Genomic DNA, 16,288 nt, shown 5'->3' with positions numbered 1-16,288 from the left:
GCAAACTTTGAGTATGTTTGTGTACCAGCTACTTTTCCTTGTGCTGGTTAACTTTAGGACTTTTCTCTTTAGGACTATTTTTGACTCGTCAGTACTATCAGAGTAGAATGTAACAGTTGGCTTGTGGTGACTGATGAGTGTCTGGACTGGAAGGGAATTTAGTAATAATATTGTAAGGCAAAATGCAAATACAATCCTCCAGTCCTGCCCTATGCAGAGGCAAGGCCGAGAGCTGCTTCTACCTGCCTTTCTCATTCGTCACTCCTCCTCATGGTGACCTTCTCACAGGCAGTGGGGGTCTGTTCATTAAAGTCTGTTGTAGACATCTGCTCCTCCACTGCCTCACTCACTTTGTATTCTGATGCTCACAGGTAGCTCACGCAGTCCCTGAAATGTGCTGGGAATAGTTTTTTTGCTGAGGGGTTCAGTACCATTCCTCTCTGCTTTCTCCATCTTTACTGCTGCTCTTCCCAGCTTTTACATTTGGCTGTAAAGTCTTGCATCTTGGACCGTGGCATAGACATTTAGCTAGTCTTGGCAAACAAAGTCATATGCTGTGTTTTACTCTGGAGTGGGTCCCTATGGGAGGAGAGCAGGTTGAAGGAAGTGCGGTTCTGTTGTTACTAGTCCCACTGGTCTCTTCAGTCATAACAAATAAACCGCAGACTAGACACAACCCAAAGGGCTGTATTCAGACAAGCATCTGTAGAAAGTTTACAGTAGAACACCACTGTGTTTGTCGCCTTCTTTGAAGTGGTTTCATTTCCTCGTTATTTTAGAGGCTCAGGTAGCAAGTGTGTGTGTGTGTGTGTGTGAAGGAGAGAGATTCTTATCCTACAGATGCTCATTTAAGAGATGCTGGTGTGTGCAGTCGGTGGTGAGTGTGGAGTCGTGACTGCCTAAGGGTGGAGAGGAATTTTAAAGAGACTATTGATCTGAGACAAAGACCTCCTGAGTACAATGGAGAGCTCTCCCTCAGGGAGATGAGGGAATCTGGATGGGGGAAAGGTGAGCTCTCCCTCAGGGAGATGAGGGAATCTGGATGGGGGAAAGGTGAGCTCTCCCTCAGGGAGATGAGGGAATCTGGATGGGGGAAAGGTGAGCTCTCCCTCGAGGAGATGAGGGGATCAGAATTCATGAAAGCAGACCTCAAAGATAGTAGAAAAGATTGTCAGAAGTAGGTGAGTCACAAATAGATACTAGGCTATACCAGAGAGGTGACCGCTACTGTAACAATATCCCTAGTTATGAATAGAGAAAACGTACGAGGGAGACTGCAGATAAGAAATATGAGATTGAAGTTTAGGGGAGCTGAAATCAGTACCTTTATTCTTTTATTGACATTGTTCTCTTTTTGTCCAGCTCCTGTGCCAGCTATGTATGTTCATCAACATTCAATTTTCATCTTTCTGGCGTCCACCTAATTTGGCACGGAGTCAGTTAGCATATTCTAAATGTCATGTATGTGTCCACAAACACTATATATGGAGAGGGAGAGATTAGTTTCAGGTAAGGAGTTGGCCAAGTTCCTTAATTATTCAGGTGTCATGCATGGCATTCCCTTTGCTTCGCTCAGGAGAAATGTGGCTTCTGAGGCATCTGCATTAGACCCAGGAGGGAGCTTTCTATAGAAACACAAGTTCCTGTCTAGAAGAAACATCTAGAATAACAGAATGAGATGGGAAAGAGGAGATGTTTGCGTTCTCTTAATTTGATCACTCTTTTCTTGCAGAGAATTTTCCTGTGCTGCAGGAAATTCAAACATGTAGTGGCTCCGAGGTTTAAAAAGGCTTCTAAAGATTATAATTTCCACTATAACATTTCAGACTGGATTTTCCCTAACGAAAATGGCATCAACCCATACAAAAATGTCCATTATTTGTAATCCACATAATAATTCACATGTCCTGTTGCTGCAGGATTATTTCCCTTCTGTGAGAAACTGGTCAAATTAAGAGAGGACATCTGTAGGAAAGAGTGAATGACACTAAAGAAAGAACTGAGGTTGAGATTTAATCATTGATGACCTGACGTGATACAGTAGGCTATATTGTAATGGTCCACTGGGTGCAAAATGGAATTTGAAATGAATGAATTTCGCACTGACTTCGCATGATTGTTGTTTGACGGACATTCTTAGAATTCGTTTGCATTTTACTCCAGTGGATATGACTGGGTGCATGTAAAGCCTAGTGTGGGAGGAAGAATGCAGTCAAGGAACATACATAGTATTGAGGAATGTGGTTATTCCAGCACATGCGAAGGAGAATTACATTCTGATAAGAATATGATATGATATGTTAATCTTCTTCAACGCCTTGTAATTAATCAAAATATATAGATATAAATGAAATGGGGAATAAAACAGTAGTGTATATATTTTTTTAGTGCTAAAGATGAATCATGTCTCGTTCCTTATCAGTTCCAACTTCCGTGAGTTCTAGGTCTCTGGGCTTAGTTTGCATAACCTGCCACACTTGTCAAACATCAGAGTGATGGAATGTTGTGCTGGAAGAGTTGCTAAAGGCTAAAATAAAAAGAACATAGAAAGCTAATTCATCTAGCTAGCCTCGCTTCATTGTGTCTTGTGTTTATTTCTACATTCCATAGTTCATAATAACAAGTCATTGGTGTTGCGTTGGTATTTATAAACTTAATTCTGAGAACGTGAGCCTAAACGTGCTTTCTGAAATTGGCTGCTTATTGTCCTTGGACCTTTTAGGCTCCGACAAAGACTGTTACCCATTGTGTTTGAAACAGCGACGTTTTCAGAGTTGTGTTACTTGTACAGATAAACAAACATGATGTTTTATAGGAAAGCAGGGATAAACTATTCAAAGCTCAACTTGTGGTGTCTATGGGAAGATCCTTCACTACAGTGACTGCACACGACCCTGGTTTGATTTAGGTCGACTGTGAATATGCCTTTGCCATTATAGTGTATTAACTAGCCAACAAAGGCAGAACATGGTCAATTAATTGCAGGGTTACACTTAGGTGAAAACTTGGTAAATCCATCAGACATGGTAAAAACAAGTGTCAGGGTGACTAAAATGAGTTAATATGAATTGATACATACTGTGCTAACTGAACACAAAACCAAATGAACATTCTAACATTGTTAGACATATAATAATAGATAGGATTATTAAACCTACATAACAAACAGAAATGTTTAGCATGATCATCAAAATATAGTGTGCTGTAAGCGCAGCACTTATTCATTCAGATGGAATAAGAAGCTTATGGTTGTGTTGTGTAGGCTCAATCATTTACATGGCCTTAACATGTAACACGTAGCCTACTGATGCAGGTGCAGTCTGTGTACAAAACATTGGAGTCTGGCTAGTCGTTCAATGCGATGGCTTTTTCCACGTTTGCGCCGTTATCGTTATGCACACGTGCTGCTCCTCATTCAGGCCCCAAGGGGCTAAAGCTTCTCTCAACCCCAGAGCGACGTTTTCTCCCGTGTGATCTCCGGGGAAGTAGCATGATGTGATGTTTGCAAGCACCAACCTTTCAGTTGAAACTCCTCATCAATAAAGTGTATTGTCAAACTACTGTACTGTAAGGCTCGCCTGTTCTACCCAAGGTCTGTTGTCGTCGCGTAATAATCAACACGCTCTGTTAACTTTTCCCTTCATTTTGTTGTACAGTGTTGGGATGGTGACTTTGGAGAAATATGTGCGAGATGGAATCTTGTATATCCTGTTCCGTGTGTCTATCATCTTGCTGAAGCCGTCTTTGCTGACTGGTGTAAATAGGAATCATGTCTTTGGCTATATGATATAAATCGCAGAGGCTATCACCTATGTGACTGCGAGATATTCTTTTGACGACGCAATGGCATGCCTGTTTAAGATGGGTGGCTGAGTGGCTTTGGTGCTGTCGCCCCCCCTCCCTCCCCATGCAATCGTCATAAAGTGCGGGATGGTTCTTCTTCAAATTATTCAATATACTTGTCGCCACGAGGCACTTTTTGCACAACATTTGCATTTGGTTGACATACACTGCTTAAAAAAATTACGGAACACTAAAATAACACATCCTAGATCTGAATGGATTAAATATTCTTATTAAATACTTTTTTCTTTACATAGTTGAATGTGCTGACAACAAAATCCCACAAATTATCAATGGAAATCAAATTTATCAACCCATGGAAGTCTGGATTTGGAGTCACACTCAAAATTAAAGTGGAAAACCACACTACGTGCTGATCCAACTTTGATGTAATGTCCTTAAAACAAGTCAAAATGAGGCTCAGTAGTGTGTGTGGCCTCCACGTGCCTGTATGACCTCTCTACAACGCCTGGGCATGCTCCTGATGAGGTGGCGGATGGTCTCCTGGGGGATCTCCTCCCAGACCTGGACTAATGCATCCGCCAACTCCTGGACAGTCTGCGGTGCAACGTGGCGTTGGTGGATAGAGCGAGACATGATATCCCAGATGTGCTCATTTGGATTCAGGTCTGGGGAACGGGCAGGCCAGTCCATAGCATCAATGCCTTCCTCTTGCAGGAACTGCTGACACACTCCAGCCACATGAGGTCTAGCATTGTCTTGCATTAGGAGGAACCCAGGGCCAACCGCACAAGCATATGGTCTCACAAGGGGTCTGAGGATCTCATCTCGGTACCTAATGGCAGTCAGGCTACCTCTGGCGAGCACATGGAGGGCTGTGCGGCCCCCCCCAAAGAAATGCCACCCCACACCATGACTGACCCACCGCCAAACTGGTCATGCTGGAGGATGTTGCAGGCAGTAGGACGTTCTCCACGGCGTCTCCAGACTCTGTCACGTCTGTCACATGTGCTCTTCACCTGCTTTCATCTGTGAAGAGCACAGGGCGCCAGTGGCGAATTTGCCATTCTTGGTGTTCTCTGGCAAATGCCAAACGTCCTGCACGGTGTTGGGCTGTATAAGCACAACCCCCACCTGTGGACGTCGGGCCCTCATACCACCCTCATGGAGTCTGTTTCTGACCGTTTGAGCAGACACATGCACATTTGTGGCCTGCTGGAGGTCATTTTGCAGGGCTCTGGCAGTGCTCCTCCTGCTCCTCCTTGCACAAAGGTGGAGGTAGCGGTCCTGCTGCTGGGTTGTTGGCCTCCTCCACGTCTCCTGATGTACTGGCCTGTCTCCTGGTAGCGCCTCCATGCTCTGGACACTACGCTGACAGACACAGCAAACCTTCTTGCCACAGCTCGCATTGATGTGCCATCCTGGATGAGCTGCAATACCTGAGCCACTTGTGTAGGTTGTAGACTCCGTCTCATGCTACCACTAGAGTGAAAGCACCGCCAGCATTCAAAAGTGACCAAAACATCAGCCAGGAAGCATAGGAACTGAGAAGTGGTCTGTGGTCACCACCTGCATAACCACTCCTTTATTGGGGGTGTCTTGCTAGTTGCCTATAATTTCCACCTGTTGTCTATTCCATTTGCACAACAGCATGTGGAATTTATTGTCAATCAGTGTTGCTTCCTAAGTGGACAGTTTGATTTCACAGAAGTGTGATTGACTTGGAGTTACATTGTGTTGTTTAAGTGTTCCCTTTTTTTTGTTAAGCAGTGTAGTTTTGCCTGTAGCTGAAAAACTGCCACACCATTGAAGATGCGCTCTACTTTGGCACCAAATCGATCTCGTTAGCACTCATGTTTCCCAGGTTTACTGAGGTAGAGCCCTTCCTCTCTTTACCAGCCTCTAACTGCACGCTCTGAACGGGGATGTTCGTGATTGGTTAGCGTCCTCTGTGCGTGTCGAGAGCAAATGAACGGAGTGTAGCATATCTCATTGGAGGAGGTACTGTAGTCTCGTTTCTGTTGTATTAATGAAGTTTCAAAGAAAGGAGAAAATCGCAATATTGATATTGTACATGTCAATATCACAATTTCGAACGGAATTAAATGAATTGTGTCATTGTGTAGACCTATCTCACACTCACATTCATTATGGTCACGGATACTTCCAAGTTATGCCGGCAGACTCGAATTAGCATAGCTGTAGACTTGGACATGTGCAGACTACTGGACCAGATAGGCAGACATCTGTGACCGTTCACAAAGTTATAACTTTTCCAGGAAGACTACTGTAACTTTTCTTAATTACCCATTGGCTTCGTTAGGTTCAACAAACAAAACTAAGTTCTCAACATTTTTGTTGAAGTTTGTTGACCAATGTCGATTGCTTCAAGAATGCTCATCGTCGGCGTATGTCGAAGAACGCATGGAATTTTCATGATCATTATCGTACACCAGGTCCTTGCTGCTTGAACAGTCCTTTCAGTTTTCTCCTACATAAAAAATGCATATAAATGGATTCTTTGACCTATTCGGAGACAATGTGATATAGGTCATTGGGTTCTTCTGCCTCATGCCTCAGTAAACAACAGTCCATAAACGCTATCAAGATTGAATAGCCTGTTTGAACTCTGGATTATGCACAGTTTGTTCCTTTTTTTTAGTTGATGTGGAACAGAGTGGAAAGCCTCGGGTATCCATAAAATAAGGGATGCTTTTGAAAAAAATGGATTTCTCCACATGCAGAAGCCAGATCAATCCTGACTGCTAGGCCTAATTGTGCAATATCCTGAGATGTGATGTGCACTGACATATCATACAGATTTTCAAATAACCCATGACTGAGACTGCTCAGCAGGCAAGCTTCTCTATTCTGAATGTCCTTTCTTCAATTGATGTTGAACGAGGTAGATGGTAAAGATGTATAGATAGGTGGACATTGGCTATAAGGAAGTGCACACCTGCAGGTGTGATCATCAAATGAAAAAAACGAATTTGGTTTCACATGCACCGAATACAACAGGTGTAGAACTTACTGTGAAATGCTTACTTAACCAACAATGCAGAGTTATAAAAAAAGGAAAAGGAAAAATGGTAACGCAACAATGAGGATATCTCTTTCTCTCTCTATCACAGGAGATTGGTGGGACCTTAAATAGAAAAACACCTACCCATTCAAGGGTTTTTCTTTGTTTTTCCTATTTCCTACATTGTAGAATAATAGTGAAGACATCAAAACTATGAAATGACACACATGGAATCATGTAGTAACCAAAAAAGTGTCAATCAAATCTAAAATATATTTTGATTTGTTTTTCTTCAAAGTAGACACCCTTTGCTTTGATGACAGCTTTGCACACTCTTGACATTCTCTCAACAAGCTTCATGAGGTAGTCACCTGGAATGCATTTCCAGATGACTGCGGCTGTTTTTCATGGTTCGGGGGCTGTGGGCTGTTTTTCATGGTTTGTGCTAGGCCCCTAAGTTCCTGTGAAGGGAAATCTTAAAGCTACAGCATACAATGACATTCTAGACGATTCTGTGCTTCCAACTTTGTGGCAACAGTTTGGGAAAGGCCCTTTCCTGTTTCACCATGACAATGTCCCCATACACAAGCGAGGTCCATACAGACATTTTTTGCCGATCAGTGTGGAAGAATTTGAATGGCATGCTCAGAGCCCTGCCCTCAACCCCATCGAACACCTTTGGAATTAATTGAATTGAATTGAATTGGAACGCCGACTGCGAGCCAGGCTTAATCGCCCAACATCATTGCCCGACCTCACTAATGCTCTTGTGACTGAATGGAAGTCCCTGCAGCAACCATATGTATATAGGAACCATGAATTCTGCTCTGTGTCAGACAATTCTACAGGACAATGTCAGGCCATCTGTCTGAGCTGAAGCACAGATGCATCATGCAGCAAGACAACGATCCAAAACACACACTCAAGTCTACATGAAAATGGCTAAAAAAGTAACACCATTTGAAGTTTTGGAATGGTCTAGTCAGACCTAACCACAATTGAGATGATGTGGCAGGACTTGAAACGAGCAGTTCATGCTTGAAAACCCACAAATGCCGTGGAGTTACTGCAGTTTTGCATGGAAGAGTGGGCCAAAATTCCTCCACAGCGACATGAGAGACTAATCAACAACTACAGGAAGCGTTTGGTTGGAGTCATTGCAGCTAATGGTGGCACAACCAGTTATTGAGTGTAAGGGGGCAATTACTTTTTCACACAGGGGCATTGGGTGTTGCATAACTTTTTCTGAAATAAATTAAAAAAGTTTAATTGTTGTTATTTGTTTACTCAGGCTCCCTTTATCTAATATTAGGTTTGGTTGAAGATCTGATAACATTTAGTATCAAAATATGCAAAAGTAGAGAACTTTTTCACGGCACTGTATCATGTCCTCTGAAGTGCGATCAACGTGGCAACCAAGCTATGTGCAGCTCAGTCATACAACACAATAAGTGTTTGTTCAAAGAGAATGATATCTTTGTGATATGTTTGATCATAGGCATTGTCACTGGCTATTTTCATAGCTACATCGCAACACTGTATCAGTGTATCAAACTTCTGAAACTAGAATCCATTATTCTCACCTTGATACCTGATGCTTGTTGAGACCTTAGGCTGAGAGAGAAATGACGCTAGGCTCCGGATCGTACAGGAAGGTCACCCATGCTTCAAAATCTCGAGGACTCCACTGTTGCAGCTCAATTTCTCAGATGGCTTTTTTTGTGTAAGCCATAAGGCCGCGAGATCTCTTGGGGGAAATTAATACAGCCTACGTCTCCCTAGTCTCCGGACCCCAGACCAAGTCTAAGACACTGTAATTAGCAGCTAAACGCTCAGGTGGAATTGCCAATTTTCCTCCGAGATGACCGACCCAGGAAGACCAGAGCCATATTACCAATAGGGGACTGATTTATGCCGCTACACACTTCAGACTACTTTCTGTCCTTGAGCAACAGGTGACTCCAACCCAATCATCTATTTCTTGCCAAGACCTCCATGACAAGGAGACCTCTTTGCTGTGTGGTGTAACTGACTGAGCAATTTACCCCAGATTTATACATATAATTGACCCCATTTATCCTCCACCCAGGGTGAGGAAGAATATCACATTGAAATAATAATTGCGAAAATATCTATTTGTTCAACCAGGTGACTTTGTCATCATCGTTAGTGGAGCCCCTTTGATGAAAGGCAATGAGGAAGAGCGCGTTCATTGTTCAGTCCCTAAAACCTTATCTGAGTTATATAATTGACCTCAGATATACTGTGGAGATGTGCACTCTTTCCTCCACCCAGGGTGAGGAAAAATGCCTGGGCAAGTCATAATTACAGGTTACTCTGCCATTGCCAGTGGAGCCTCTGCTGATAATGGTAGTTGTCAACGAAAAGCCGCAGTGTTCACTTTTTCAGTCCCCAAAACCTGAGAGCGAGACTAGGTATCTAAATAATTGATGCAGCAGGAAGGAAGTCAGGGTAACACAAAAAAACAACTCCATATTGTGAAGAACTAATCACTCCCCCGGACAGACTGACTGACGGAGCTGCCTGTTGAAGCTTGCCTCTCGCATCCAGCCGTTGATGGAATAATGGCTGTCATCAATAACAAATCAAGGCTTTTTGTCTCCCAGAAGTTAACTTTAAACCTGGTGGCTCCATTTTGGAGAAAAAAACCAGAGCGTAATAATTGGATAAATATGCAGATGTCAGACAAACCCAGCCAATAGCTCAGAGCCCTAGCCTGTTCAAGTTTTAACACATTGCACACCCGTTCATAAGATGAATTAAGAGTTTGGGCTGTAGGTCATAAATTAGGTTATTAGACTACCTCTATATGAGAGTGAGGGAGAGGTCTGATTAAAGTAAGTCTTTAGGGTAGTTAAAGAGCGTTGGCGTTGAGTGTGACAGTCTACAAGTGTTCATCTAGTTGAGTTCACTCAAGATCATGTGGTTTAGATACAACAATGAAGACTGTAAGACTGTCATTCAAATAAGGTGTGACCAACCAATCTCACACCTTTTTAGCCAGGGTTCAGGTTGGGGTTGGTGCTCTCTGGATGGAGCACAGAGGTTCATTGGCAGCTGAGTTCAGGGGAGGTTAATCGATACCACAGTGGGTTAATTGAAACGACAGAAATTAGTCTTTTTGTGCAGACACTTGTCATCTCTGTGGCCATGTAACCAAGGCCATCTTATTTATTTGATACTCATTGGGTTATTTTCAGCCCATTATTGGAAGTATGAGTCAGTAGATAGTGAATATTTTCTTCCCGTTATGACCAGATACTATCGCTGGCTATGTTTGAGATTCTTTCCCCTTTGTAATGAACTGTGTTGTTTGGCCCTCCTAATCCAATAATTGTTATATATGTATGTTTTACTCGATCTGCAATTTTTAAACCATGATAAATAAAAATCGCTTTTGATTTTTTTGGTGGGCGGTGTCCACAAACACTTAACTATGGTTTCAGTTAGGTTACACTAAAGTGCATTTTTTGTGGCTTTTTACAGCGTACAGTGTAGTAATCTACACTGTTATGGGTCTTTTCTATAAACTAGTGTACCAGTGAGGATTTCCTACACTGGACAACTTGTTACATCTGATAAGTCATTGATAATAATCTGCACATTTTTTAAATATCATTGCATTAAGATATAAGTGGGGAACATAAACTCAGCAAAAGAAGAAACGTCCTCTCACTGTCAACTGCGTTTTATTTTCAGCAAACTTAACATGTGTAAATATTTGTATGAACAAAACAAAATTCAACAACTGAGACATAACCTGAACAAGTTCCACAGACATGTGACTAACATAAATATAATAATGTGTCCCTGAACAAAGGGGGGGATCAAAATCAAAAGTAACAATCAGTATCTGGTGTGGCCACCAGCTGCATTAAGTACTGCAGTGCATCTCCTCCTCATGGACTGCACCAGATTTGCCAGTTCTTGCTGTGAGATGTTACCCCACTCTTCCACCAAGGCACCTGCAAGTTCCCGGACATTTCTGGGGGGAATGGCCCTAGCCCTCACCCTCCGATCCAACAGGTCCCAGACGTGCTCAATGGGATTGAGATCCGGGCTCTTCGCTGGCCATGGCAGAACACTGACATTCCTGTCTTGCAGGAAATAGCGCACAGAACGAGCAGTATGGCTGGTGGCAATGTCATGCTGGAGGGTCATGTCAGGATGAGCCTGCAGGAAGGGTACCACATGAGGGAGGAGAATGTCTTCCCTGTAACGCACAGCGTTGTGATTGCCTGCAATGACAACAAATTCAGTCCGATGATGCTGTGACACACTGCCCCAGACCGCGACGGACACTCCACTTTCAAATCAATCCCGCTCCAGAGTACAGGCCTTGGTGTAATGCTCTTTCCTTCAACGATAAACGCAAATCCGACCATCACCCCTGAGACAAAACCGCGACTCATCAGTGAAGGGCACTTTTTGCTAGTCCGGTCTTGTCCAGAGACGGTGGGTTTGTGCCCATAGGCGACGTTGTTGCCGGTGATGTCTGGCGAGGACCTGCCTTACAACAGGCCTACAAGCCCTCAATCCAGTCTCTCTCAGCTTATTGCGGACAGTCTGAGCACTGATGGAGGGATTGTGCGTTCCTGGTGTAACTCGGGCAGTTGTTGCCATCCTGTACATGTCCCGCAGGTTTGATGTTTGGATATACCGATCCTGTGCAGGTGTTGTTACACGTGGTTTGCTATTGCGAGGACCATCAGCTGTCCGTCCTGTCTCCCTGTAGCGCTGTCTTAGGCATCTCACAGTACGGACATTGCAATTTATTGCCCTGGCCATATCTGCAGTCCTCATGCCTGCTTGCAGCACGCCTAAGGCACATTCACGCAGATGAGCAGGGAGCCTGGCCATCTTTCTTTTGGTGTTTTCCAGAGTCAATAGAAAGGCCTCTTGCCTACCGTCTGTAAGCTGTTAGTGTCTTAACTACCGTTCCACAGGTGCATGTTCATTAATTGTTTATGGTTCATTGTACAAGCATGGGAAACAGTGTTTAAATCCTTTACAATGAAGATCTGAAGTTATTTGGATTTTTACGAATTCTCTTTGAAAGACAGGGTCCTGAAAAAGGGCCGTTTCCTTTTTTGAGTCTAGATATATTCAAGAAAATTCCCTATTTTATTGAAAACATATGTTTAACCCTTTCTTATGGTTGGTGTCTTAACGGATTTGTCAAAAATCGTGTGACATAAAACATTACTATTGTTGTTGCATTTATGCCAGTGTTAGTTGCCTTTTTACCACATATTATGCATTAATTAGTTCAATTAGACATTGAACCTTGTAAGAATCCTGGATCTATCTCTCTGACAGTTTTTTTGTATAGAGATCTCAGAAATGCAGTGTAACTATGTAACATTTTGTCTCCTTATGTTACGGGGTGAAAACAGTTTTCATAGGCACACAAATCCCCCAAAATGTATGTGATTGCAGAAATCTAATGGTTTTAACCAAAAGAGTCACCTTACCTTGATACTTGTTGAATGTGCATTTGGTGATATTTTCACACATCGTCCGAATTTTCTGAATAACAGTCAAGTGACGAACAGCTGTGGTGATGTTGCATCGCATGCACTAACAGCCCAAGTGCTGGGAAAAAGGTGTTTGTGAGTAATGTCGAGAATAGTTTGGTGTCTCATTCGTTACGCTGGTGAAGACTGTGGTTGGATCTAATATCCCTTGCGAATTGATGTTGATCATCTTATCTGCTTGATTTACAGCAGGGTCTCGTTTAGATTTAACAGACCACGCATCAAGGTAATGAGCTTGTTTTCCATATGTTTTTGTGCCTCGGTTTGAACACAGACTCTACTGTTCGCAATTGTGTAGGATAGACTATTGCACAACACCCAACGCTATTCCTATGAATTGTTATGGATATAATAACAACAAATTATACTGAACAAAAATATAAACTCAACATATAAAGTGTTGGTCCCATGTTTTATGAGCTGAAATAAAAGATCCCAGAAATTTCCAAATGCACAAAAAGCTTCTTTCTCAGATTTTGTGTGCAAATCTGTTTACATCCCTGTTCGTGAGCATTTCTCCTTTGTCAATATAATCCATCCACCTGACAGGTGTGGCATATCAAGTAGCTGATTAAACAGCATGATCATTACAGAAGTGTACCTTGTGCTGGGGACAATAAAATGCCTCTCTAAAATGTGCAGTTTTGTGTGCAGAAGCTTTTTTTTCTTTAACGAGTCCGACATGAACGACATGCTGCTTTCCTGGGAACAGGCCCAAATCCCTGTCATTTGCATGAAGAGACTACGGAGAAAAAAGGGACGAAGGTCAGGCGGCCTTCTGAGAATTCGTAGCCGATCCTTCTGTTCTTCTAGCTAACGTGCAAACATTAGCAAATAAAATTTGACGACATACGAGGAAGATTAAACTACCAACGGGACATCAAAAACTGTAATATCTTATGCTTCATGGAGTCGTTGGCTGAACGATGACATTATCAACATACAGCTGGCTGGTTATACACTGTATCGGCAGGATAGAAATGTGGCGTCTGGTAAGACGAGGGGGCGGACTATGCAATAACGACAGCTGGTGCACGATATCTAAGGAAGTCTCAAGGTTTTGCTCGTCTGATGTAGAGTATCTCATGATAAGCTTTAGACCACACTCTGCCTAGATAGTTTTCATCTGTATTTTTCAAAGCTGTCTACATACCACCACAGACCGATGCTGACACTAAGACTGCACACAATGAGCTGTATTCTGCCATAAGCAAACAGGAAAACGCTCACCCAGAGGCGGCGCTCCGAGTAACCGGGGATTTTAATGCAGGGAAACTTAAATCAGTTCTACCAAATTTCTACCAGCATGTTAAATGTGCAACCAGAGGGGAACAAACTCTAGACCAACTTTACTCCACACACAGAGACATGTACAAAGCTCTCCCTCGTCCTCCATTTGGCAATTCTGACCATAATTCTATCCTCCTGATTCCTGCTTACATGTAAAAATTAAAGCAGGAAGCACCAGTGACTCGGTCAATAAAAAAGTGGTCAGATGAAGCAGTTGCTAAGCTACAGGACTGTTTTGCTATCACAGACTGGAATATGTTCTGGGATTCTTCCTTTGGCATTGAGGAGTACACCACGTCAGTAATTGGCTTCATCAATAAGTGCATCGATGACGTCTCCACAGTGACTGTACGTACATACCATAACCAGAAGCCATGGATTACAGGCAACATCCGCACTGAGCTAAAGGCTAGAGCTGCCACTTTCAAGGAGCAGGACTCTAACCCAGAAGCTTTTAAGAAATCCCACTATTCCCTCCGACGAACCATCAAACAAGCAAAGTGTCAATACAGGACTAAGATTGAGTCATACTGCACCGGCTCTGACGCTTGTCAGATGAGGCAGAGCTTGCAAACCATTAGACTACAAAGGGAATCACAGCCAAGAGCTGCTCAGTGACACGAGCCTACCAGATGAGTTTAACTACTTCTATGCTCACTTCGGGGCAAATAACACTGGAACATGCATGAGAGCACCAGCTGTTCCGGACGGCTATGTAATCACGCTCTCCACAGCTGATGTGAGTAAGACCTTTTAAACAGGTCAACATTCACAAGGCCGCAGGGCCAGACGGATTATGAGGACGTGTACTGCGAGCATGCGCTGACCAACTAGCAAGTGTCTTCACTGACATTTTCAACCTCTCTCCTTGTCCTAGTCTGTAATACCAACATGTTTTAAGCAGACCACCATAGTGCCTGTGCCCAAGAACACTAAGGTAACCTGCCTAAATGACTACTAACCTGTAGCACTCACGTCTGTACCCATGAAATGCTTTAAAAGGTTGGTCATGGTTCACATCAACACTATTATCCCAGAAACCATAGACCCACTCCAATTTGCCTACCGCCCTTACAGATCTACAGATAATGCAATCTTCATTGCACTCCACACTGCCCTTTCCTACCTGGACAAAAGGAACCCCTATGTGAGAATGCTATTCATTAACTACAGCTCAGCGTTCAACACCATAGTGTCCTCAAAGCTCATCAATAAGCTAAGGACCCTGGGACGAAACACCTCCCTCTGCAACTGAATCATGGACTTCCTGATGGGCTGCCCCCAGGCATTAAGGGTAGGTAACAACACTTCCACCACGCTGATCCTCAACACAGGGGCCCCTCAGGGGTGCGTGCTCAGTCCCTTCCTGTACTCCCTGTTCACTCATGACTGCACGGCCTGGCTCGACTCCCAACACCATCATCAAGTTTGCTGATGACGCAACAGTTGTAGGCCTGATCACCAACAGCCTATAGAGAGGAGGTCAGAGACCTGGCCGTGTGGTGCCAGGACAACAACCTCTCCCTCAACGTGATCAAGACAAAGGAGATGATTGTGGAAAAGGAGGACCGAACACGCCCCCATTCTCATCGACGGGGCTGTAGTGGAGCTGGTTGAGAGCTTCAAGTTCCTTGGTGTCCACATCACCAGCAAACTAACATGGTCCAAGCACACCAAGAAGGTTGTGAAGAGGACACTACAAAACCTATTCCCCCTCAGGAGACTGAAATGATTTGGCATGGGTCCTCAGATCCTCAAAAGGTTTGACAGCTGCACCATTGAGAGCATCCTGACTGATTGCATCACTGCCTGGTATGGCAACTGCTCGGCCTCCGACCGCAAGGCATTACAGAGGGTAGTGCGTCCTGCCCAGTACATCACCGGACCAAGCTTCCTGCCATATAGGACCTCTATACCAGGCGGTGTCAGAGGAAGGCCCTAAAAATGGTCAATTGACTGTTCTCTCTGCTACCGCACGGCAAGTGGTACTGGAGTGCCAAGTCTAGGTCCAAGAGACTTCTGAACAGCCTCTACCCCAAGCCATAAAACTCCTGAACATCTAATTAAATGGCTACCCAAACTAAATGGCATTGCCCCCCACCCCTTTTACGCTGCTGATACTGTTACTGTAATTTAATTATGCCAATGTGTTTTAATGAATTGAAAACCCTTAATCTATTTTATGAGAATTTGTAAGATTCTTGTTTGCATAAAATAGACGGAGACCAGCCATTTCAATAATAGGTAACAGAATTTGTTCCCGCAGCGCGCTGCCACTTTACAACGAGCAACAGTTTATATACAATAACATGACGTCATTTCATTGCTTAACAGAATCCCCTCCTCTCGACCGGGACAAAGTGAGGTTAATTGTTCATTCTTACTTACTAACACACTCACAGGTCACACAACATAACTGAATTAACTTTTGACCCCCCAACATTATCGATCACCACTTAGCTGACAGTTCAAATTAACAGAGAACCTAGGAATGCACTCACTTCCTTATCTAAAAACCCCAGAGCTCAGTTTCGTCTGTTCAACCATAGGTTAACTACCTTATCTGCTTACTTAATCCACAACCCATTCGTTTCTGCCTGGTTGGAATGGT

General features: G+C 43.5%; 1 protein-coding gene across 2 annotated transcripts in view; it reads left to right on the top strand.

The window, feature by feature from the left end:
* The window catches only part of LOC139368024 (zinc transporter ZIP11-like), a 148,186-nt gene that overhangs the window by 4,140 nt on the left and 127,758 nt on the right, over positions 1-16,288 (top strand). The gene's annotated exons all lie outside the window — the stretch shown is intronic.

The sequence above is a fragment of the Oncorhynchus clarkii genome, chromosome 16, assembly GCF_045791955.1.
Source record: "Oncorhynchus clarkii lewisi isolate Uvic-CL-2024 chromosome 16, UVic_Ocla_1.0, whole genome shotgun sequence".
Taxonomy (NCBI): domain Eukaryota; kingdom Metazoa; phylum Chordata; class Actinopteri; order Salmoniformes; family Salmonidae; genus Oncorhynchus; species Oncorhynchus clarkii.
The sequence above is the reverse complement of the archived record's forward strand: the minus strand, read 5'-3'. Positions and strand labels throughout refer to the sequence as shown.